This window comes from Sinocyclocheilus grahami, unplaced genomic scaffold, assembly GCF_001515645.1.
Source record: "Sinocyclocheilus grahami isolate Dianchi unplaced genomic scaffold, SAMN03320097.WGS_v1.1 scaffold1604.1, whole genome shotgun sequence".
NCBI lineage: Eukaryota > Metazoa > Chordata > Actinopteri > Cypriniformes > Cyprinidae > Sinocyclocheilus > Sinocyclocheilus grahami.
This window is the reverse complement of record NW_015506783.1, coordinates 105,995-132,645: the sequence shown is the minus strand read 5'-3', so window position 1 is coordinate 132,645 and position 26,651 is coordinate 105,995. Positions and strand designations below refer to the sequence as shown.

The 26,651-nt window shown below is 40.1% G+C and overlaps 1 long non-coding RNA gene across 1 annotated transcript; it reads right to left on the bottom strand.

Moving 5' to 3' along the window:
• Positions 1 to 5,214: 5,214 nt before the first annotated feature.
• On the bottom strand, positions 5,215 to 25,586 carry LOC107571508 (uncharacterized). The gene is made up of 3 exons (XR_001607196.1): positions 25,577 to 25,586; positions 20,306 to 20,307; positions 5,215 to 5,292 (listed from the first exon to the last, which is right to left on the bottom strand). It is a non-coding gene; the product is annotated as an uncharacterized lncRNA (long non-coding RNA).
• Positions 25,587 to 26,651: the final 1,065 nt, after the last annotated feature.

The window sequence follows — 26,651 nt, the reverse complement described above, 5'->3', positions numbered from 1 at the left end:
TATTACTATTATTATTAAAACTCACTTTTTTAGTCTTGCTTATTTGTGATTTGCTAGTTTTGATGTGTTTTTTGTTGTTACCATTGTCCTTTTGTCCTTTTATTTGCTTTTTTCCTTTTTAGTGTAAAGCGCTTTGAGAAGTAACTTCTAAAGGCGCTATACAAAATAAAATACAATTTATTATTAGTATTACTCCAAGAAGTGCATTCTCCTGTTCAATAGTTATATATTTGTCATAATTTGTTCAAGTTAATACTTGTTCATGAAGGTAATTCTTTTGGCGGGTGATCGTGAAGATCAGTGAGGTTTTGTGTGTATCTGCTCAAAGCAAACGGTGTGACTCTGGAGATGAAGTTATGAGATGAGCTGCAGACGAGCGTCACAGTAGAGCAAGCCGACACACACTCAGCATGCAGACTTACACAGCAGTCTTTCTGTGCTTTAATACTCAGAGACACTCGTCCAGATCACCGTTTGATTAAGGGTACAGACCATCCAAATTATGCCAAGTTCCATAACATTCTGCATTATACAGTAATTCTGTTTTTATGACTGGATTCCGCGGTTCAGTTTTCCGCGCTGTGGAAATCATTGAGCCCTGCCTCTATATGAGGACTTCGCTAGAAGATACCAAAGATACAAACACACGAGAGCGCAGTCTGCTCTTTAGAGTCAGCCGCATCTGATAAATGGTCAACTTAACTGGATTAATATCATAATAAGGGGAATCTGAAAGTCAGCTGTTATATAAGCACAAGACATGTAAGATATTTGTTAGCGGTGTTTCATGGAAACCAACATTTATTTATTTGCAAAACATACATTTCAATTACAAATACAACATATTAAATAAATTAATAAAAATAAAGGATGCTATTTATTTTAAAATGGTTCTTTAATGTGGGATGCTATTTAAGCTTTTTTTTTTAATGGAGCAGTGATGATGATAATAGTAAACATAAATCTCAAGCAAATATTTTGTTTTTCAGTTGGGTTTATTTTTAGGTATCTTGCTTTGTGAATGTGGCATGAACCCACCTTGCAAACTACGCTTCTATAAGTTATAATCGAGCTCTTTATTGCAAGAAAAATTAATGACAGAAATAATACACTTCTGAAAAAAATGTAAAAACATGAAATAAGAGATAATTTTCAACTGTGAAATGAAATTCTGTAAAGCAGCGTTGGGCAGAGCTACTAACAACTAGCAGCTAAACCAGCTCATCAAGGGAGCACTATAAGCGTGCAGATTACAGCATTGATCTTGTGCAACACCTCCAGATGACAGCATCAGATGTGCCTGAACACACTAATCTAATGAACATCCTAATGTCTGACTCAGTCATTAAACCGCAGCGTTTAGTGAAATATTTCTCTCATTTCGCAGACCGTGCTGCGCAGGCACTTCTGGGAACACCACTGCATGATGACTCAAATGTTGAGTGAATCAGTCTTTTGAACCTCCTGAACTAAATATTACTCTTACTTATGCTACTACACAATATAATGAGACATAAGTTCATGCCGTGCTCAAATTGTGGATTATTGTGATGTTTTTATCAGCTGTTTGGACTCTCATTCTGACGGCACCCATTCACTGCAGAGACACTGATGCAGTGCTACATTTCTACAAACCTGATGAAGAAACAAACTCATCTGGGATGCCCTGAGGATGAGCACATTTTCAGCTCATTTTTCATTTTTGGGTCAATTAGTATCATTCATCAAACTAACAACTTGCTTTCCTTATAAAATGACTTCCCTGTTCTTATGACCATCACTTTTGTCTCTAAAATGGCTTTGAATGTTGTTTCATGCTGACTTTAAAACATCATTGATGAGATGTCTTTGATTTTCATAGAGAATGAACTGGTTTGTTTAATCTAGAATTAAATGTCAGTCATAAGTAATCAGCGGTCATGAGTGCCATACCGTATATTCTATTGCCCTACACCAACCCTACCCCTAAACCTACCCCTCACAGGAGACTTTCTGCTATTTCAGATTTTCAATACACTCCATTCTGTGTGATTTATAAGTGTTTTGAAAAGTGGGGACATGGGGTAATGTCCTGAAAAGTCACCTTCTCCTTACCTATGCCATACCTTTGTCATTATACAAATCATGTCCTCATTTGTCACAAAAACGCGCACACACACACACACGTGCTGTACTGAGCGCTTTTAATGTCCTCATTTGTCACAAAAACGCGCACACACACACACACACACGTGCTGTACTGAGCGCTTTTGGCTTCATGCTAATCATGAGCGTGGCTTTGCATAGGTCCATTTAGAGAGATTTCTGTGACGCTTTATACAACCATTACTGTGTGCTGTAAAAGTCAAACTCAAACACATGGTAATTCACAGAAGCACTTTCTGCAGGGCTCTGTAATGTCCTCTGATAGACTCGTTACATTTGACAGATGTAATTAGAGGAAACTGAACACACATCTTCACAAATGCTCTGTCCCTATTTCCTGGAAATGTTAAATGACGCTAATATTGGTCCTTTGTCTGACTCCTCAGTGAACTCATTAGACTCTGGATGAGATGTGTATGTAGATCACTGTCTGTACATTGAGTTCTCGCTTCACACTCTTTATTAATGGTCATATTGAGTCCTGTCTGAAATCCTGAGTTTCAGTTCATGACACTGGAAGAGAGACTCTGATAGTGACAATGCTAGCGGTGTGTGAGATTTGATCATTTTGTGGCTGCAGTCTGTCATTGATTAAGGATTTATTCAGAACCAATCAAGTGGCGTTTTGTGGCCACTGTACATTCACTGTGTTTATGCCCTGCAGGAACTGACCAGGTGGAGTTTGTCATCGATTGGTCTTTTTTTTAACCTTTTCAGTGACATAAAATGACAACAAATATGAGCCTGAATCCTCCACAGCAGTTAAAGTGTTATAGGTGCCCCAGTAACAGCTCATCAGCTCTATACAGACAGCAAAGTGATTTCTAGGGTGCTGTGTTCAGTACTGATTGTAATATCAGTCATCGTGGTTATTGGGACGGGAGGCAGTATAGTTTGTTTATTGAGTGTAAATGTGTTTGTGACTGAAGCTGTGCATGAACAAGCCCTGAAGGGATGAATGCATAATCACAGCGTAAAGAAGCTCCATCAATCACAGTCTCATTCAGTCCAGCACAGCCTGAATTTATGATATTATGCATAGCTTGACTCATTCATGCAAGTTTTATGATTATAATGCAGGAAATTCCCACACACATTGATTCGCGATCCACAAGTTCCTAGTGAGTCACTCTTCATCGACTCATCAGAATTTCACAGTCAGCACACATCTGACAGACAATCACTTGACTGCACAGTATATATCTTGAGTGTGTAAAATAATGATGTGTGTGTAAAATAACCTTGATAAGGTTTGGCGAACCACACAAAACGTTATCTGATTTTTTTTTAAATTTCAATTTTTAGACAAAAGAATTCAAAGTTCACAATCAAAAGTCCTTGCTCCGCATGTAGGCTATTGCATTCCTGTAGGAAAGACTGAATTGTGTTAGTCAGAAAACATGGGGGATACAACACTGCAGCATCTCTATTGACCGTAAATTTGTTGAAATTAAATTATTATTTTATTTTTTGTCATTTACAATATAACTACCTACATTGCATGTACAAAATATGACCGTGTTGTACAATTACTAATTCATATCGGTTAGTATGATCTCATTCATACGTTTTTGTACGATCTGCACACGCCCCACTGAGGGTTAGGTCTAGGGCTGGACCTTCATTCTTACGTGTTCCTAAAAAATCATGTGTTTTCATATCAATAACATTGTACAAATCCATACGAAATTGACACCTTGTAAAACACTATGTTTTCTCATGAGATTGGGTTGGTCTCGCATAACAGGGCAGTTCTCCTCATTTTCAGAAACTAATTTCAGGCCCTGGTCCATTGCAGTGCTTCATGTTGGTGTGGAGCTCCTGTTCTTGCTTCATGAGCTTCACATGATAGGAGTCAGAGCCTTAATCCACACATAATCACTGAGTGTGATGGACAGACAGGGCCAGATTTCAGGAATGCCCCCTGAACTCTTCTGGATTCCACCAGATTTAGACAAATTAAAGGCAGATGAAATTTATAGTGTAAATAGTATATATATTTTTTGCATTGCATAATATAATTATCTTGAAAACAGCTTTATGTTCCTAATTTCTTCAAAATATTGCATGAAATGTGCCTCGATCATGTTTTCTGAGATTCACTCTCAAATGTTACAGTATTGACTGGATACTGTACGTGTACTCTGACTGTAACATGCTCACTCAAATATGCCCGCAGCATGTGTGCGGAGTACAGTTTTCCAGCACATTAGAGATCTTGTGAGGTACAGAGCTCTGTATAGTGGAGGAAGCAGCAGACCGGTGTTATCTGACACAGCAACACCTGAATAATCTCTGAAACATGACGAAAGTCTGCTTTACTAAACCACAGATGCAGAAGTCAGACCTGCAGACTCGTTGCCTTCACCTTTCTGACATTGAAATAGGCCACTCACCTGATTCAGGCTGATCCGAGGAGTTTTAACTTTGTGTAATGCTTTTGCGTACTGGACTAACTGCTATATTTCTGCTTTTCCTTAACCGCCATCTAATGAATGAATTTGCCCTTTCATTCAGCCCATCTGCTGTTTTTGTTCAGACCAAATATATATATATATATATATTAGTACTGGGTTTTGACCCAAATTTCACAAATCGATTCAATTATCCTTTACAAGCATGCTATTTGATATGGGTTATTTTGGATATATATCAAGTACAGGACATGTCAAATTTTCTCAAGGAAAATAAAACTTCTCAACAATGCTGTAAAATATACCTGAGAGTCAATAATATGGAAGGTTGAAATTTGCTGATATGTATACAAACATGTAAAATATACTCAATAAAGTTTTTGTAATATTAAAGTTATAATACTAACTTTAATTTTAAATTACATCATTTTATATCTACTCCAATTCATTTTTTGAAATATAAACATTTAAATGGTGATTGTCACAAAAACTTGACAGATTTTGACATAAATTGAATACTGAAGAACAGTGAAAATGATAATGAATATGTTATATGGTGCATATTTATCAAAATGCTCCTCTCTAGAGTTTATTTTTCTAGCTGACTAATGAGTTCATGGGTTTCTTCGGTAAATGTGACATTACGTGACACGTTGTTTAAGCTATTGTCGTCTTTCTGCGTTTGAAACACTGATCAAGTGATTACATGAGACAGGAGACGGGTTTCGGTAAGCTGTACTCTTTCTTTTAACACCTTCGGATGTTCACTCATGTTTATTTCGTGCTGTAACTGCTGTTAAAGCTGAGGAGATGATCTGTCACTCCACATTAAACAGCGCCAAAACGGCATTTACTATTTGAATATTGTAATAAAATGGACAGAATTTGAAATCTGAGACTTTGTTTCATATCAAAAGTAATAAAGCACAAAGCTTATTACGATTTATTGGACGGGAGGCACAACAATGTTCCCTTCATGAACTGAAAACTGGCTACACTAATCGATTCTTGGGATTTATGAATCGATATCTTTTAATAAAAATGAGAATTGATTAAAATCAAGAAATCAATATTTTTTACCCAGCCCTAATATATGTACACATACAGTGGGTAAATATTGATATTGCATTGTTTGTGACAGAGAAAGAAAATAAATGTTATTTATATTTAGTTTTCTCTCTTGGTGCACAGGTTACATGCATTATATGTATCATAATTATGTCTACAACAGAGAGATCTGGCCTTATACACAACATTTGATTTAGTTAATGGAAGTTAATTGATCAATACAATCTATTTATGACATTAGCATCCTCACTTTACAGCATTTTACACAAATGCCTAAAACTTCTCACAGCACTGTAGCTTTGCAGGAAGGTTTCTTCAAGCATCTTGGAGACGTTGCCACAGTTCTTCAGGATTTAGTCTGTCTTAGTTTTTTCTGTTTCTTCATGTCACCATGTCATGTTTTCTACTGACGCTACAGCAAAAGAAACCATTTTTTGCTTGGTGAAAATACTAATGGCCTGAGTCTTTTGCACAACACCGTATATTCTCCATCTGTAAATGTTAGAAAGTCAGGAGTGCACGAGCCTTCTGCATGTGATTCTCCACTAAACACCATAGACTTACTTTGCCGCCACTCACATGTGCGTCAAACAGACGGATTATGGCTAAAATATTTATAGTTGGACATGTGTATAATATATAATATAAATGTGCCATGTGTAGAATTTTGTACCTACAAGTGAGTGTGTTTTATGATAGCAGCAGCTGTAAAGTGACTAATTAACTAATGCCATGTAATTCCTAGTAAATAAGTGTTCTTAATCGCAATGCTTTGTGCACGGAGGTTACGGGAAACAGCTCTAATTCTGCTGCTCCATGTGCGCCACCTGCTGTCAGAGAGTTACATTTACATTCAGCCTGTGTGCAGCTTTTGTCTGGCCAAAAGACGGACCGAATTTACATGGCCTGGTGTAAATTTATGTGTCAGTAGTTTTTGAAGATGTCCAGCACATTTGAACAATACCGTTACAATACTGATAACATGATAATTTTGGATAGTTTAATCTCTAGTCTGTACTGAGTCTAATTGAAATGGAAAAGAGGCCTGTTTGCATGAAAATGAATGAGACTGACTCTATAAATACTCACGCACCGTATCACGATGCTGTTTCAGCACTGATTGCACATGCTTTCTCTAGTTCGCAGGAAGTTAGTGAATTACAAGCAGACATACCATTGTTTAGTGAATTTGCTCCATTTGCAGAGTTCATGAAAGAATTCCCAGCACACGCAGAAAACTGCACTGATCTGCACAGAACAAAAGCAACAGTAAAACACACTCCTCATGTGATTGTTATTCGCTGTTTTGGCTGATTTAATTCCGTCTTTCAGTAGCACACGTGCTGTTTTGCCTTCTTTCACCTTTCTGCAGTAAATCTGTGCAGCAGACGTGAAACTTGGGCCTTTTGTTGAGCTCTCGTGACGTGACGTTTGCAATGAAGGGAAATGCAGAGTTCAGCTCTAAGCAATCTATATTTGTCTCTGTCAGGTTACTGGGAAAAACTGACATCCCATAATTCCTTGAGGCAGTTGCTTGGCTGTACTTCACAGAATTGCCTTTGACAGGTCGGAGGCTCTTGTGTGAGGATGCTCTCTTTCTCTGGCCGTCTAATGGCTGATCTTTCAGCTTCCATGAAGAGCCCTTCTGAGAAACAAAGACCAAAGAGCAGCAGCGTGTGAGACCTGTGCTGCTCTCTCGCTGCTGCTGCTTTTGTCTTTGCTCTGTGTTCCTCTCTGTCTCTCTCCTCCCGCCTCATATGAACCTGAGCGTGAAGCTCATCGTACATGATGACAAATGGAGATCCTCTCAGAGGGAAAGAATCTTCAGCCATTTTTCCTTTATGAATTTACAAAGTCCTCTCTGGCTTAGATGTGCTCATTTATGAGCAGCAGAAAAGCTTAGAAAATTAGTGCATTTGCAAGGGAGCTGTTTTCTTTTAGCGCTCCACAAAGCACACATTAATCTCATTAAACCTGACTAATTTGCAAGGCTCAGATGGTACCACAGCTCTGCTTGAAAACCCAGACAGATCTTCTACCTCAGGATCCTAAATGAAGTGCAAATGGAGCCTAATAAGTGACGCTTTACATGAACAGCAACCTCCTGCGTCACACAAATAATGCTCCGCACGCTCGACCCGCAGCTGATTTCAACAAAAGTGACACAAGCAATAGATTTTACTATATATTCACATAGAAATCAGCTGTTTTAAATTGTAATAATATTTCTTATTGTGTTTGCTTGTGTCTGACTCTGTGTGTGTGTGTGTGTGTGTGTGTGTGTGTGTGTGTGTGTGTGTGTGGGCGTGTGTGCGTGTGTGCGTGAGTGTGTGCGTGTGTGCGTGTGTGCGTGAGTGTGTGTGTGTGTGTGTGTGTGTGTGGCAGCTCCTGATGAATGACTGTGTTTGGAGGAAACGTCTGTTGATGGATCTGTCAGCTCAGTTCAGTTCAGAGTTTCTCTGGAGCCTCAGGACATTTTCCACTGTTGGTTTTTCTAGTCCAGGTGATTCATGGTGAGGGTGTTAAAGGGTGCGTGAGTGTGTCTCACTGTATGTGTGTGTTTGAGCAGCTGTTTTACTGCTGAGCTGTGAATAAGTCCACCTCTCAACACGAGTTAATCCTGCTCTTTGGAAGTCTGTTGGCTCAGCATAAGCTCTCTTCAGCTTTCATGTTTTTGTGTTTGTTTCGTCAGGCTCTTCCTTAACATCCAGCTCCCGTTTCACAGGCCCTCTCTTCACAGCTCAAGCGTTTACACAACTATAGATAATGTAGTTCAAATTAACATTGTACATTCATTATTTAGGAAACAATTTATTCAAGGTCTACATCTACGTGCAATCTGTAATCAGGAGTTTTCAAGCCATCAGAGGAAAGTATGAAGTTGTGTAAAGTCATCAGGGTGTAACAGTTCTCACGGTTCGGTACTTACTGTGGTTTTGGCGTCACTGTTTCGTTACGGTGAAACACCTATGTTACAGCCAGGGCTAATTTATTAAAGAACACATATTTTAGTTGTATGCTCTGCATTGTGTGCCAAAAATATAAATGTTATAAAGATAGATTTCTATTTTAAATAAATGCTCTTCTTTTTAACTTTTTATTCATCAAAGAATCCTGAAAAAAAAGTATCACAGCTTCCAAAACAATATTTTCCAGCACTGATAATAATCAGCATATTATACTGATTTCTGAAGATCATGTGACACTGAAGACTGGAGGAATGATGCTGAAAATACAGCTGCACATCACAGAAATACATTACAGTTTAAAGTATATTAAAATAGAAAAACATTATTTTACATCGTAATAATATTTCACAATATTATATTTTTTTCTGTATTTTTGATCAAATAAATGCAGCGTTGATGAGCAGAAGACACTCCTGTAAAAACATTACAAATCGTTCTGATCCCAAACTTTTGACCGGGAGTGTAAATATATATATATATAATTGTGCTCTTTTCTGATGCGCATCATTAAGTCTTCTAAGTTTAACTGGGACTCGATAGCTGATAAAACAAGCTTTGTGAAATAGAATCAGTCACATTGATTTCAGCTCGTTATTTTTTCATAATGTAAAATCCACTAGAAATGAATGTAGCAGAGTCTGATTGCTAAAGCTGCTAATGAGAGCGGTGAGGCTGATCGAACAAATCATAAATGAATCCAAAAACGTCATAATATATTTGTTTATTAATATAGCAACATGACATTTAAGAGAGAATTCCACTAAATGCTTCCGACCCTCCTCTGTTTGTTTACACTGCTGCCGCTGCTCGGAGGTGAACAAACGCCGTCTTCTGCTGAGCGTTGTTCCTGTAGAGTCGCCATCTAGAGGTTTGGCTGTGTGGCTGCAGAAGGACACAGGGACGCAGCCACCAGCAAAGCCAATTAAATTTATTTAATGCATAATATTGTGTGTTACAAACAGCCACCTGATGTCAAGATGGATAATTCAAGCTGCTGCTGCTTGACCAAATGTTTTCCCTTGTGCCAGTCATGAGGATCTAGTATTTGAACTGTTTTTCTTCCTGATCCAGACCAGCCCAGCCTGGTTAAATATAGAGCTGCAGTGTGCCAGAGCAGCCGCACATGGTTTATATAAAGCTATTCTTCACTGTAAGTAAATATTTGAACTGGCCGGCAGTGCCAATTACCCGGCACTGCAAAAATACACCTCTACAGAGAAAAAAATCAGTTCATTCAGAGCTAACGGATGACAAAATGCACCTTTTCCATTCTGTGCGAGCGAATGGAGAGGGAAGATTAAGACCATCCCACGCTATCCTTCAGAAGCAGAGTCAGCGATGAAAGAGTTCCCTCTCAGATGAGCACTTCTCCACGTCCTTACACTCTATTACACCGCCATCGCACACACTTTACGTCCGGGCATAACTGATGATTCTTGACTAATTTACGGCTTCTGGAAAAAGCACACGCACCTTTTGTTTAGATCACTACAGTACAGTGACTGGATTTAGTGAAGATAATGTGAGTAGTGCTGTGGGCCATTGCTAGGGTGATGCTCTGCGGCTTCTGGGTGGGTTTTTTTTTTCCAGGGTATACTGGGTGGTTGCTAAGGTTTTTTTCATGTTGCTAGGTGGTTTCCAGTGTGTACTGTGTGGTTGCTAAGGTTTTTTTTCATGTTGCTAGTTGGTTTCCGGGTGTACTGGTGTAACACCCCTGTGGACTGTGTACTAGGTGGTTGCTAATGAATTTTTTGTTTTCATGTTGCTTGGTGGTTTCCAGGGTGTGCGGGGTGGTTGCTAAGGGTTTTTTTCATGTTGCTAGGGGGTTTCCAGGGTGTACTGGGTGGTTGCTAAGGGTTTTTTTCATGTTGCTAGGTTGTTTCCGGGTGTACTGGGTGGTTGCTAAGGGTTTTTTTTTCATGTTGCTTGATGGTTTCCTGGGTGGTTGCTAAGGTTTTTTTTCATATTGCCAGGTGGTTTCCGGGTGTACTGGGTGGTTGCTAAGGGTTTTTGTCATGTTTCTAGGTGGTATCCAGGGTGTAACAGCACACCCAGGGTTTGCCACAGGATTTTGTGAGACTGTAGGGGGTGGACCTGCTCCAAAAATATTGTATCTTATAAATGTGCACTTTGAGAGCAGATTTTCCAACCCCCTTTCAGTGACCAAATTAGAGTAATTTGCATTGATTTGTAGCTGGACTTTAAAGTGGACTCAAACTGCTATATAGTTGTGACAGAGTCTCAGTCCACATCACATTCACACTGGTGTTTTGGGAAGCCAAACAATTTGAATATGAATGAATGAATGAATGAGACATTTATATAGCGCTTTATTGTGTATTGCTGTACACCCAAAGCACTTCACAGTCATATGAGGGGGTCTCTCCTCAACCACCACCAGTGTGCAGCATAGTGTTAATTTTGCCAGCTATTTTTAATATTCTTATTCTTTTTCCTGTCAAATGTAACATTTAGTTATTATCATATTTGGTCAACTTGTCCTGTTTTAGTTTTAGTCAAGTTTTAGTCGACTAAATGTCTGAGAATTTTAGTCTAGTTTTAGTCAGTGGAAACATTTTTGTCTTACTGTATAATAAAAAATATATTATTTTGCTAAATTTTAATTGCAATGATTGTTGTCATTTGGGAAATGTATTTTTACATTTCATCAGAAGTTGCTCTTTCACCAATAAGCACAAATCAACAGAATATCGACTCGTATGCATGGTTTATTTCACCTCATCTAACGTTAATGTACAGATTTATAACAGCATATCAATTAGAGGCTAAATAAACACCAAAGACTTCAGATATAGTCTACGTTATGAAAAATGGCGTAATGGATGTGAAAGAAACTGTAGACCCATTTTAGCGCCTCTTACAACTACGCTAAGGATGTTGACGACTGACCAAACATGGATAAGATGAGTGACACCTGGGAAAATTAACAAAACAAGGATTTTATAGCGTTTTTTTATTTCTCTTGATTTCTGTTCAGTGATTTCTGCATAATGCGGTTTCCCCTAGGAGATCCTATCCAATCTAAAAATATGACCCGGACTACATAAAGTAGAGGTCCACTTGCAGCAAGGACATCAGTGTGTTAATGCAGTGAGTTATTGGCTGCTCAGAGTATAAAACCAATAACATGACATTTCATATGTTCAGGTTGAACTCATTTTTAATATTCTTATTCTTTTTCCTGTCAAATGTAACATTTAGTTATTATCATATTTGGTCAACTTGTCCTGTTTTAGTTTTAGTCAAGTTTTAGTCGACTAAATGTCTGAGAATTTTAGTCTAGTTTTAGTCAGTGGAAACATTTTTGTCTTACTGTATAATAAAAAATATATTATTTTGCTAAATTTTAATTGCAATGATTGTTGTCATTTGGGAAATGTATTTTTACATTTCATCAGAAGTTGCTCTTTCACCAATAAGCACAAATCAACAGAATATCGACTCGTATGCATGGTTTATTTCACCTCATCTAACGTTAATGTACAGATTTATAACAGCATATCAATTAGAGGCTAAATAAACACCAAAGACTTCAGATATAGTCTACGTTATGAAAAATGGCGTAATGGATGTGAAAGAAACTGTAGACCCATTTTAGCGCCTCTTACAACTACGCTAAGGATGTTGACGACTGACCAAACATGGATAAGATGAGTGACACCTGGGAAAATGAACAAAACAAGGATTTTATAGCGTTTTTTTATTTCTCTTGATTTCTGTTCAGTGATTTCTGCATAATGCGGTTTCCCCTAGGAGATCCTATCCAATCTAAAAATATGACCCGGACTACATAAAGTAGAGGTCCACTTGTAGCAAGGACATCAGTGTGTTAATGCAGTGAGTTATTGGCTGCTCAGAGTATAAAACCAATAACATGACATTTCATATGTTCAGGTTGAACTCCTCTGAAGCTTCAGATGTCTGAACAGTTGATGTGGGTCTGTGAACAAAGCAGACTGGACTCACTCTTGATCAGCCTTGTTCAGTCCCCATCAGTGTCAGTCACATTAATTTCATGAACTCATTTACACCGTCTATTCTCCTGATTTAAGATGGTTTTACAGTTCCTGCTCCTTCATTTCCAATAAATTTCAATAAATGCAGATGTTTCATGTGGATTACTATCTTGGCCCTTGTATTATATACTAGGACAAACTCTGGGGAAAACTGTGAGCGTAATATACACTTGACACATACCACTCGAGGTGGTAAAAGCGCTTATTAGTATCTTGAATCATTGTCGTCTTGGGTTTAATATCAGTCTTTATTGGTGTAATATGTTTTATTGATGGAGCTGTTGTAATGTTGATGACTTTTCCGCGTCCTCTTGTCTTCCAGAAGCGATTAATCCCATGTGCTGTTAGTCTCATTTGTGTCCATAATACTGTAACCAGGCAATTACACAGCTGACCTTTACATTCCCCTCAGCACTTTAATTAAACATGATTTCTCAAACTACCATCAGAAACACAGTGACCACTTCAGCATTAATGTGATCAGTGAAGGACCGCCTATTCAAATGTCAGTCCAACACTAAAATAAGCACACCTTTGAGTTTACAGAGCCAGCCATCTTTTTATGGAGTTGGTTCACTCTAGATCACACACGCACACTAAATGGGCTGAAAAAATGTTATGTCATCTTTTTTAATAAACGTAATCTTGACAAACAGTTTAGGAGATCCAGTCATTCTCTTCTGGTTGGAGCTGCGTGTGTCTAAATGGCCGCTAAGTAAACTGAACCTTAAAGTTGGCATGAAGTGAAACCTACCCGTCTATTTTCTAATGCATGTTAGAGATCTTATTGTGAACAGTTCATCTGTTGTTTTGAACTCATGATGTTTAATCAGAATGTCATAACTGGATCTTCTCCAGTCATTTAGTCCCCTTAAACTCCACCCCTGGAGCCACGCCCCCCATCCAGTCATCCAATCGACAACTGATGCATAGAATAGCCACTCAACATTTTTCTTTTTTAATAACCCATTACAATCAAATGCACGTCACAATACAGAAATAAAGATCTGTCGCTACTTCTGTTTCATTGCAACATTTGCTTTGCCTCCCATGCAGTGACAGATGCTGTGAAGCAGTGAATCTCCTTCAGACGGCTGTCAGCAGCATGTGTGAAGGCCTCAGTGATGCTAACAGTTTCCCATCACTCCCGCAGGAGTAAGGAGCCGCTGGTCTGTCTGATGGCCATACCTCACAGAAGAGTGGCAGCACAGCTCTGGTCAGACCTGGAGCTGGTGTGGACGCCCCGTCTGACGGCCAGCGGGACAGCATTCCCACTGTGCTCACCAGCACATCGTAGGACAGCTGGATGTGCTCACACAGGTAACAGATTCACACCAAACACTGTGTTTACATGCACCAACATCATCTGTTTATAATCGCATTGATGCCTCATTTGGACTGAAAAGATTTCATGAAAACACCTCAACCGATCCAAATGAGTTTGATCTGAATGCAATTTAGATTGGATTGACAGGGGTGGTGTAGACCTGCAAGAATCCAATCACAATAGGAAAAGATAAGGATGTAAATTCTTGAATCCGACTATTTTCTCAACCGGATTCAAAAATATCTGACATGCGTAGTGCTGTGATGCACGTTTACATACGGTGCACATCTGACGAATGTGTATGCTTATTTACGTCTTATATCTATCTACTCAGTGGATGAAGTCGAATATTTACTGAATATTTGCTAAAAACATTCTTCATATGTCAGCTTTCTTTTTAGATATGTCATAAATACTATTATAATGGCTATAGATTTGGGGACATTATCGCAGTGACTTTCTGCACTTCTGAAGCCATGCGCTGAATGTAATATGTAATGCAGTTGCTGATGAAAAAGATGTGTCTTAAGATGTTTTTTGAAAATGGCTAAAGACACAGCTGCTTGAATTGAGATCAGCAGGTCGTTCCACCAGCTGGGAACAGTCCAGGAAAAGGTCAGTGAGAGAGATTTTGTGCCTCTTTGGGACGGCACAACGAGGCGTTGTTCACTTGCAGAACGCAAGATTCTGGAGGGCGCATAAGTCTGAACTAGTTTAGGTATATTGCTGCAGTGCCAGTGGTTGTCTTGTAGGCAGCCAGTTGGCAGCCAGTGCAAACTGATGAAGAGAGGTGTGACGTGGGCTTTCTTCAGCTCGTTGAAGACCACTCTCGCTATAATCTTGACAAACAGTTTAGGAGATCCAGTCATTCTCTTCTGGTTGGAGCTGCGTGTGTCTAAATGGCCGCTAAGTAAACTGAACCTTAAAGTTGGCATGAAGTGAAACCTACCCGTCTATTTTCTAATGCATGTTAGAGATCTTATTGTGAACAGTTCATCTGTTGTTTTGAACTCATGATGTTTAATCAGAATGTCATAACTGGATCTTCTCCAGTCATTTAGTCCCCTTAAACTCCACCCCTGGAGCCACGCCCCCCATCCAGTCATCCAATCGACAACTGATGCATAGAATAGCCACTCAACATTTTTCTTTTTTAATAACCCATTACAATCAAATGCACGTCACAATACAGAAATAAAGATCTGTCGCTACTTCTGTTTCATTGCAACATTTGCTTTGCCTCCCATGCAGTGACAGATGCTGTGAAGCAGTGAATCTCCTTCAGACGGCTGTCAGCAGCATGTGTGAAGGCCTCAGTGATGCTAACAGTTTCCCATCACTCCCGCAGGAGTAAGGAGCCGCTGGTCTGTCTGATGGCCATACCTCACAGAAGAGTGGCAGCACAGCTCTGGTCAGACCTGGAGCTGGTGTGGACGCCCCGTCTGACGGCCAGCGGGACAGCATTCCCACTGTGCTCACCAGCACATCGTAGGACAGCTGGATGTGCTCACACAGGTAACAGATTCACACCAAACACTGTGTTTACATGCACCAACATCATCTGTTTATAATCGCATTGATGCCTCATTTGGACTGAAAAGATTTCATGAAAACACCTCAACCGATCCAAATGAGTTTGATCTGAATGCAATTTAGATTGGATTGACAGGGGTGGTGTAGACCTGCAAGAATCCAATCACAATAGGAAAAGATAAGGATGTAAATTCTTGAATCCGACTATTTTCTCAACCGGATTCAAAAATATCTGACATGCGTAGTGCTGTGATGCACGTTTACATACGGTGCACATCTGACGAATGTGTATGCTTATTTACGTCTTATATCTATCTACTCAGTGGATGAAGTCGAATATTTACTGAATATTTGCTAAAAACATTCTTCATATGTCAGCTTTCTTTTTAGATATGTCATAAATACTATTATAATGGCTATAGATTTGGGGACATTATCGCAGTGACTTTCTGCACTTCTGAGCTGAATGTCTGAATGTAATATGTAATGCAGTTGCTGATGAAAAAGATGTGTCTTAAGATGTTTTTTGAAAATGGCTAACTGCACAGCTGCTTGAATTGAGATCAGCAGGTCGTTCCACCAGCTGGGAACAGTCCAGGAAAAGGTCAGTGAGAGAGATTTTGTGCCTCTTTGGGACGGCACAACGAGGCGTTGTTCACTTGCAGAACGCAAGATTCTGGAGGGCGCATAAGTCTGAACTAGTTTAGGTATATTGCTGCAGTGCCAGTGGTTGTCTTGTAGGCAGCCAGTTGGCAGCCAGTGCAAACTGATGAAGAGAGGTGTGACGTGGGCTTTCTTCAGCTCGTTGAAGACCACTCTCGCTACTGCATTCTGGATCAGTTGCAGAGGCTTGATAGTACATGCTGGAAGGCCTGCCAAGTGAGCGTTACAATAGTCCAGTCTGGAGAGAACAAGAGCTTGGACAAGGAGTTGTGTGGCCTGCTCTGATAGGAAGGGCCTAATCTTCCTAATGTTGTATAAGGCAAATCTGCAGGAACAGCTACCGTCAGATCATCTGATTGGGATGAGAAGTAGAGTTGAGTGTCATTAGCATAGCAGTGATAGGAAAAGCCATGCTTCTGAATGACATGTCCTAATGATGACATGTAGATGGAGAAGAGAAGTGGTCCAAGCACTGAGCCCTGAGGTACCCCAGTGGCAAGAAGTTAGAATCCTCACCCCTCCAAGACACCCTGAAGGACCTACCTGAGAGGTATGACGGCTCCTGAGATGCCCATCTTCATGAGGGTGGACAGGAGGATCTGGTAGTTAACTGTGTCAAAGGCTGCAGACAGATCCAGCAAGATAAGTACTGGGGATATGGAAGCTGCTCTTGCCAGGGCCCTACTGAGGGCTTCAGTAACTGAGAGCAGGGCAGTCTCAGTTGAGTGGCCGCTTTTGAAGCCAGATTGGTTGTTGTCCATGAGCTTGTTCTGTGTGAGAAACATAGAGAGTTGGTTGAACAAAACTCGCTCAAGTGTCTTTGCAATGAATGGAAGAAGGGATACCGGTCTGTAGTTTTCTACATGTGCTGGATTTAGAGAGGGTTTCTTAAGCAGTAGGGTTACTCGAGCCTGCTTAAATGCTGTGGGAAAGGTACCAGTGTGAAGAGAGGTGTTGATAATGGGAGTGAGTGCAGGTATAATTGAGGAAGAAATGACCTGAAGGAGGTGAGTGGAGATAGGATCAAGCGGACAGGTAGAAGGTTGATTGGAAAGGGTAAGTTTGGAAACGTCTGCCTCTGAGAGTGGAGAGAAGAAGGAGAGAGAGCGTGTATTTGTTGTTATGATATGTTTGTCGTAGTTTGAGGTGTGGGGAATTGGCCCCTGTTGGTTCTTGTTTTATTTATGAAGAATATTGCAAAGTCGTCAGCTGTAAGAGTTGATGAAGGAGGGAGGGGGGGTGAGGACAAAGAAGTGAAGAGAAGATTTTGAAAAGTGTGTGAATTTTGTTGTGGTAATATGACGTTTTAGCAGTGGAGACATTTGCAGAGAAGGAAGTGAGGAGTGACTGATACAAACTAAGGTCAGTAAGGTTTTTTGATTTGCCCAGGAACGACTACCATGCTAAAATCTAATGAGTAAAGAAACAAAACACTTACAAGCTTCTGTCCTCTTCTGTTGCTCAACTGCTTCTTCTAACAATTACTTGCAAACACTGTAAATAAGTACTTCAACTGGCTTTGGCCACGCCTTAGTACTTAGCAAACCAAAACTGAAAAACCATGCGATACGCATGAGAACAAATGCTTCAGCACGCGTTTACCACGGTAAACACAATAAGCAAAAGAATGTCAGTGGCATAATTACAACAAACAACTTATGAATTACAATGTCTTGTAAAATTTTGCAAGTATTTAGACAATTCTACCCAATAATTGTGTCCTCACTTTTCTGTCTCTTTCATTTAATAAAAAAATTTAAAACATTGTGTTCCCAACTGACTAATTGTAAGTCATGGTAAATGATCACATCTGTTGTGTGTCAGTGCTCACAGTGGCTCTGTGATTGGGAATATGAACTCTTAAGGTCACGTCAGTGAGATAAGCTGAAGTCGTCCTCTGGGTGAGGAGCTAAAATGCAGGCCAACACAATAATACAAAGACAAGGGGTCTTTATCATGATGTCATATGAGCCGGTTCTGATGGTGAACCGGTCTAAAGACCAAGTTCTTGTTATTGTTTTAAACCCGTTTAAAGAGTGCTTCACTGAATTAACCAGAAGTCATTACTATCAATAATTTTCTCACTCATGAACCTTTGTGTATGTGAGCTTTGAGATTTAAAGATATTTAATTTTAGAACATATACACATCAAAAATCATATATACATTTCTGTTTCATATCTACTCATATGTTTTGGATTAAAGCAGTTTCAGCCATTAAGAACATGCAGTACATGTAGAGTAATTGTCTCTAATTTCTAATTATACATGTATGAAGGAGCTTTTAATGAAGGTAAGTCAAGTGTGAAATGACAGCTGAAAGCATGAAGCCTGTTCTTCTGTTCCTGGTAGAAGCTGTCTTTCAGATGAATGTCTGTCCCACTGCACTCCTAATGCAGCATTAGTGTCCATTCAGTTCATCAGCTCAGCGTACACTAAATGAGAGGAATAATCTGTTAATGCACCTGCTCCTGCGTGCTTCACTCTATACATATACGGCCGTAACCCCTGGGAAGAGCATCACTCACACACTCGGGGCTTAGAGGAGTTTTCATGTACCTCACCGACACAACACGACTAAAGCCCGATTAAAACAACGCTTTGGAAGTCAGAGCGGATGTGATTCAGAGCTCACAATCTCAATGTACTGCTGGACTGGAGTTTCCTGAATGAGCTTCAGTACAGTTAAAACAGGGCAGTAAAGGAAGTAAAGGAACCCTGCTGAAGTGTCTGTGACATGCTGTTGATTACCGTACTTTTGCCAAGTAGTAGTACCGTTCAGCCCAAGTAGAGCTTCCATTTAATGTGTCCTAAATACACTTGTATCTTATTACTTTATCTTATTACTTATTACTTTAATTGGATATTGGTCATTAAAAATGCTACCATATTTTGTACCTAGAAGTGATGCATTTATTTATTCTAATATTTATTTATTTGTTTGTTTTTTGATGGATTTTTATTAAAAGGTTCAGTGTCACATGATCTTCAGAAATCAGTATAATATGCTGATTTGCTGCTCAACAATCATTTCTGATTATTATCAATGTTGAACACAGTTGTGATGCACAATATTATTTGTGGAAACTGTGATACGTTTTATTTTTCAGGATTCTTTGCATTTAGAAGATCAGCATTTATTTCAAACAGAGATCTTTTGAACATTTTAAATGACTTTCCAGTCACTTTTTATCAATTTGATGCATCCTTCCTGAATAAAAGCATTAATTTATTATTAAAAAAATAACTTTTTCAATGGTACACTCTTAAAAATAAAGGTGCTTCAAAAGGTTCTTCAAGCGATGCCATAGAAGAACCATTTTTGGTTCCACAAAGAACCATTCAGTCAAAGGTTCTTTAAAGAACCATCTCTTTCTTACCTTTTTATAATCTGAAGAACCTTCTTTCGCCACAAAGAAGCTTTTGTGAAACAGAAAGGTTCTTCAGATGTTGAAGGTTCTTTATGGAACCATTTAGACAAAAAGGTTCTTCTATGGCATCGTGAAGCACCTGTATTTTTAAGAGTGTAGTGTATATATAAACCAGTGTATATATGGGTGCATGTTATTCTCAAGAAAATCTTTAATCAAATATGTTTGCTCTGCCTCTGAAACGACTTTTCCTATTTGTCTGACGCTGCACAGGCTAGTGTGTCTGTTCTGTGCTTTATGGTAAAGGTCAGAGAAAGGGTGGAAAATGGTCATGAAAAACTACTTTGCACAGAATGATGTCACTAACATTATAAGTGGTCCTCGGGGGGGGGAATATAATAATAAATTAATGAATGATAGGACCCCGATATGCATGCATTTATGCATGCAATGATAGTTCACATGGGTTCCGTTTTTACTGTACAAGTGAAGGCTGTCAGTGGTGTTTTTCTCCTTGCATTGTTTAAAGATACTTAAATGCAAAATCTTAAACGTCATTTTGACCCTGCAGTCCAGCATCCGATGTTTCCACAAAAATGCACATCCAGATGACATTTAATATCTCCCTGGCCATCATTTGATCATAATGTTAAACAGGAAGAGATATAAACCTTGGGAGTGCACTGGCTAATGTAGCACACCTGATGCACACTGCACAAGTGCTGTCTAGAAGAAAACACTGGATCCGGTTGCTGGAAGAACCCAATGAATAATTCACTTCTGAACCTGAAACGGGGGAATGTGCTAAGATACACACTTTCACACACTCCCCCTCTCAGCCGTACACACACTGCAGATTGCAGATGTTAGTATGGGGACTGGTAACATTCATGTATTACAGTGAGCCCAAACATCAAGACTGTCACTCAGAGGGTATGTTAGCCACAAGTTTAATGCACAGCTGTAGTATGTGGGCAATTGATAAACAAAAATAGAGCCTAGAGAGGGTTTAATGGGCCTATAATGCTGGTTTAAAGAGCATGTGAAAAAAGGCAGTTGCTGTTTCGCTCTGTACAGAGGCTTCTATTAACATGAAACAATTTTCTTTTCGACTGAATTCTGGGATGGCAGACTGTTGTAGATAACCTTGTTTGTAAAATATATCCATCTGAACTTAATGCAAACTGCCTTAATTATGGAAACAATTTTAGGCCTATGCTATGTGCATAAAAAAATAAGAAAAGAAAGAAATCCCGGTTTACACAAGGGTCATAGAGCCAGTTTACATCTATAGATCTGTGCCGAAGCAGCAGTGAATTTCTATGTAGCAGATGACGTCAAATACAATAAGATACTTGTCCTATTCAACAAGACTGTCAACCTAAAAAGCATATCAGTGTGGATTACGTTCAAAGCTCACACACACAGTTGCAGCAGCATTTTGAACACCGCTCCTGTAAACAACATGCGTCTCGTGTAGTGTAGTATTATCACGATTTTACCTGCGCTAACTCCAGTGACCTTCAGTGCTGTGTTTCACTGAGTTATACTGCTACCCAGCCTTTTCAGATGGGCCGAAAGGCTCTTGCTCGTATTGATCGGAAAAGCACACTTGCAGAGGAAGGAAATGCAAAACCCATTCCCTCTAGCATGAAATACCAGCAGATGTTATTGAGCTCTGCCTCCCGGGCCTCAGGGGGCGGCTCAGGAAGCCTGTTTACTGAGCATCAGCCCGTCTCGCCCACATTCTGAACCGCGTGCACTTGGGTTGCGCTAACCCAGAGTCAAACATCAAGCACGTCCTTGTAGGAGGATAGAGGGAAGACTCTGAGAGCGAGAGTGCTGTGGAAGAATGATCAGAAATAACTCTCCAGCCGTAATTAGCATTCCAGGAATTTGCTTGGCACTGATTCAAACCATATAAAAAAGCAAACAAGAATGTTGGGGTTTGTGTTTCTGTTGCGTGTTATCTTGTTTGTCCCAAACCCATCAATCAGCAGTTCAAAGTCCCTTTGAATGCTCTGTCCTTGTATGGCTCGACCCCAGATCACACCTACATTGGTGTAGTGAATGAAATCACTATGGTCATGGTTTCACCAGGACCTCTCATGTGGATGTGTGTTCATCTGCCACTCGTGCTGTTTAAGATTTCCCTTAGATGTGTTTCCATTTTGCAACATTCCAGTGCAGTTCTTCATCTGCCGTTTTGTGTTTCAAAGGTTCTTCAGGGATGCTCTGCCATTACCATCTCACAAGCAGTGTGTGGGATCTGCTGATGGTGTGTTTGAGTAATAGCTTCTTCTGTGCCTCTGTGTTCTCCAGAGCTCTTGATGGTTGACAATTCACCTTTACTTCATTCTCAGCGGCTCAATTCCTTCAAAGTGATCACAGAGTGCTTCTTTGTTTGTGCAGAGAGTTTCAAGGGTTGATTCTTTTTTTTGAGGCAGTGTCTGGTTGGTTTGATGTAGCTTCCATTTCCATATGATTAAACCAACAGTGCCCACTGGGACACCCAAACCCTTGAATTTCTTGTGTACCACCACTTTGATTGCAATTCTCATTTCAGTCTTCATTCTCGCAGCTGTTCTTTCAGACAGTTACGCTAAAATGGCCGAAGTGGCATACGTCTCGGCACTGTAGATGCCACCTCTCCAACAAGTCTGTACATGAGATGTCTGCCATGATAGAGTGGTCAACAGATTGATGTTGTTGCTAAATGTAAATGTCTTGGAGCAGCATCAGTGCAGTCATGAAATAGACGGTCAATGCTGAGATCCAGTCTGCCTCAGGTAGCACCGTCAACACAAATTGTTTGTCTGGTGCTTCATGAAGTCGTGTCTGTGGTCGTGAGATCAGCACACACAGTGTTGAGTGTTTGCTGGAGTGCTGTAATGCTCACTGCCATTGCTCTCTGAAGCTGTGCGAACACGTTTTTTAGAGTGATGAATCATACTTTACCATCTGGCAGTCTGACGGACAAATCTGGTTTTGGACGGTGCCAAGAAGAACACTACCTACCCAAAAGCATCATGCCAGTGTTTGGCCGAGAACAATAATGGAATGGGACTGTTTTTCATGACATTCTGGACAATTATGTGCTTTGTAAATGTGTGGCGACAGTTTGAGGACGGCTCTTTCCTGCTTCATTACAGCAGTGCTCCCAGGCATATCAGGAAGCTCATATAAAAATGCTTTGTCAAGGAGGGTGTGTAAGAACTTAATTTGGCTGAACAGAGTCCAGATCTCAATCCCATCAAACACTATCCTTTCTGACTGTGACCCAAGGATAGTGATCAGTTCCCAGTGTGTCATTGTGGCTAGACATCTATTAAAACGTTTAAGGGGGATGAGTTTAGTGATGTAACTTTTCGGGGTGGATTTTAGGATGCATTTAGCCCTTATATGTCTCTAAGAAACAATCCTGATTAGGCACATTTCCACCATTGAGCCAAAAGTGAGTGTACTAGTGTGTGCCAGGGCCAGTCTGGGGCTTAATCATGCCTCGTTGGGGCTTCCTCGGGGCCAACATCCAAATGGGTTTTGGCCCACTTGTTCCAAAGCAGGCCAACTGGGGCTTGAGGAGTGGTCATGAACAAAGCTTATCTGAGTCAGGAGACAGCCACAACTGCTGCTTATTTCACATGTTTTCATATCAGGCTACCTGCTAAAATCGAGATTTGAAACCATTTTCATAGCAAATCTCAGTGAGTGTCTGAAATAACTTACGATTGCAATCCAATGGGGATTACGATCACCGTATGAGGCAGAAATATTTTATTTATAGATTTGACGCTAAAGGCTACGGATGCTAACCATTGCTATAATGAATAAGCATTATGCTTACCAGACACGGCTAAAATAACTTAATATTAAATACAAGTCATATATGATTATAATCATGTATTTATTTGGTTCCGCATTTCTTCCCTAAGACTCTTCCCTATGCCTTTGTTGATAACGAACTGTTGGTTTTCCGTCCGTGATCTCCCTGTGTTGCTCTGGCTGAAAGGATAATAGTATAGTGAGATAGGAATGATATGTATATGCCTTTGGACTTAGCCCTAATGGAGCTGTTTTCCTGTGTGTTCTCTTTTTATGTGAAAGTGATAAACACCCTTTTGATTCAGCATGATTGATGTGCACTACTGACACAAATTAATAGATTACTGTCACTGTAAGATTTTATCCTAAATCATTAGTCTGATATCAATGCTGGAGTGTTAAGTCTTTATCTAGTGTAATGGTGGGGTTGTGTGAAGTTGGAGTCTTATGGAGGCATGTTAAGGGCAGGTTGTAGAGTCTGACCTGTTGTTATCCCAATAGTGGAAAAGCAACTATTTTATTTAGTTTCTTAACCTATTATTTATATATTTTTCATTTGGGCCTATAACTTATTTTTGGGGGAGAAAGAATATTAAGATTATTAAGTTTATATAATTAATATTAAGGTTTGGATGCCATTTATTAAAATAAGTTGTGACAAATGTTCTCTGTAATGCAAAATCCTGTCAAGGGCTGCCAGCTTTCTATCTTTGACTGAGTTTAAGGAAAGCGACGCATGAGCAATAGTTGCTCATCTCTCCCGGGGAGCTTGTTTTGAGGACACTCTCAGTGCTCCCACTGCACATGTGCTGTTGTGAATGGCCCAGCCCCCATACTACATTAAGGTCAGTGTGTTCATCACCCACACCCTCTCCATGAGCCCACTACACCATGCAGACCCTGGCACAAGACATCCTGCCTCCGTTCCTCATCTCCTCTCCAGCCGCTCTCAGAGAAGGCCGCTTTCTTGAGGGGTCCGTCTGTGCTTCTGCCCCATATAGAGGATGTGGTGTTCGGTTTCTGCCTCATGCCATGAACGAGGGGGCTCGTATTCTGCCCCGCATAATCAGCGGGTTTGTCTACGAGGAGAACGGCACATCTGTTTGGGGCCGGCCAAAATAGATGCCATTCATGCATTCTTGTGACGACGGATTATGACTCCCTCCCATGCTTGAATCTGAATGTCCTTCCCTCCCTCACTTTTTCTCTGTCCTTTTATTTAGCTTCTTTATGGTTCTTCACTCTGTTCCTTTTCCATTCTGTCATAATCCATCTGAGTAGCTCAGTAGTGAGATGCTTCAGCTTTAGCTTCCAAACAATCACGGACACATCATGCATTTTTTTTATTACATACATTTTAGGACCGCTTGCCCTTTAAGACAGTGTAAATACCCATTGTTATGATTTGCTATCATCTTTACATATGACATTATCAAGGCATATTTGATTCCTCATCACATAACCTGTTAAAAGCATTAGATTCTGCTTGCTTGTTTGACAGTAAGAGTTTATTGTACTATGGAAACATATTGTATGTTTTGACTATTAGAATGTGTCAGCACAAGACCTCCTCCACAGCAACACATCAACGACTGTGCTTGTTCTTTACACTTTTCCCCGAACTGGCGCCCAGTACAGGCCAGAGCGGGACGGATCCTAAACGCTCTTAATGCTTTCATTTACCATCAGATCCTTCTGTCCTCCTTCTGTTTATCGCCGGGCATCACAGGAACTCCACTTCACTGGTTTGAATCTTATCTCACGGGTAGGCCTTTCAGGGTTGCTTGGAGGGGAGAGGAGTCCAAAGCACATCAACTGGTCATGGGTGTTCCTCAGGGATCAGTTCTAGGACCCCTCCTCTTCTCCTTATACACTACATCACTGGGACCCATCATACTGACACATAGTTTCTCCTACCATTGCTATGCTGATGACACAAAACTTTATCTTTCATTTCAACCAGATGATCTCTGCCTGTCTGGCCAACATCTCGACATGCATGAAAGTCCATCACCTGCAACTCAATCTTGCGGTGACAGAACTTTAGGCTTCCCAGCATCTCCAACTGTACAGCACAATTTCACCACCCAGCTAGAATCATTAACAGTACAGTAACAATAATGCAGCTTTGCACAACTCCTCGTCCAGGCCCTGGTTATTTCTAGACTGGACTATTGCAAAGCTCTTCTAGCACAGAGATGGTACCACAGAAATCACAGAGAGGCACAACATTGCTTTCCAGAACTTTCTGATTCACTGTGCCTTGCTGGTGGAATGATCTTTCTAACCCTATCCAGACCGCCAAATCCCTCACAATGTTCAAGATACCGCTAAAAATGCATCTCAGACGTGACCATTTGTACGATCTCTTTTATGCCCCACTGAGGGTTAGTTAGGTCATTCCTTTTTCTAACTCAGTTACCTTTTTTTTATTTTTTACATGAGATCAGGTAGGAAGTGTCACTTTCAGTCAATCTCATGACTGTTCTGTTCTTGTTTTGTAGACGGTGGCCATTTTGGAGCAGCGACTGACTCTGACAGAAGACAAACTGAAGGAGTGAATGGAGAAGCAGCGTCAGTCCATGTCTGAGAACTGATCCAACGGTCTCCAGGAGCTACAGCTACCTCGCTGTCACCTCCTCGAACAGTTTACAGCTCACAAACCTTTGTTCTTGTCCTAACATGGTTGTGTTAAAGAGCCACAGTGATAAGAGTGAATATTATTGGTGGCAGATGTTTGTGCAGATTTTTGCAGTCGCAGCAGTGAGGATGGAGGATTGTGCTGAGTGTAGATGTGCTGCAGGCCGTAGTATCAGCTCTACTGTAATCCATCCTAAAACCGCAAACTGAAGCTTATCCTTGGCTGAAATCTGATAAGAGAAATCAAAACGTGAAGCCTTCTTTCTGTAGTTGTTAGATAAGCAGTGGGTTTGTCCTGTTTTACATTCACTTCCAAGTTCTTTTTTTTAGTTGTTTTGAGTTATACCATCTTATCTTGTGTGTAACTGAATGCTTCTTTTTTTCAAATGATGTTTTTACACTGTAAACCTTAGTTTTGATGTGTTTTACTTGTTGTCCATGCCAATAAAATGTTTTTTAAACACGGTGTTCTTACTTTGTTGTTCTTTCTGTAAATTGCTGTAAATTATGACACTGATATTGGCTCTGAATACTGATTAGCAATACTGTGTTTAAGCTGTGCTGTAATAAAGTGATGGAGTTGTATAGTGAATATAGTGCCGTCTGAAGAGTGATAGACACGACACACAGCGAAGTGCCTCTGTTCACTATATACCACCACC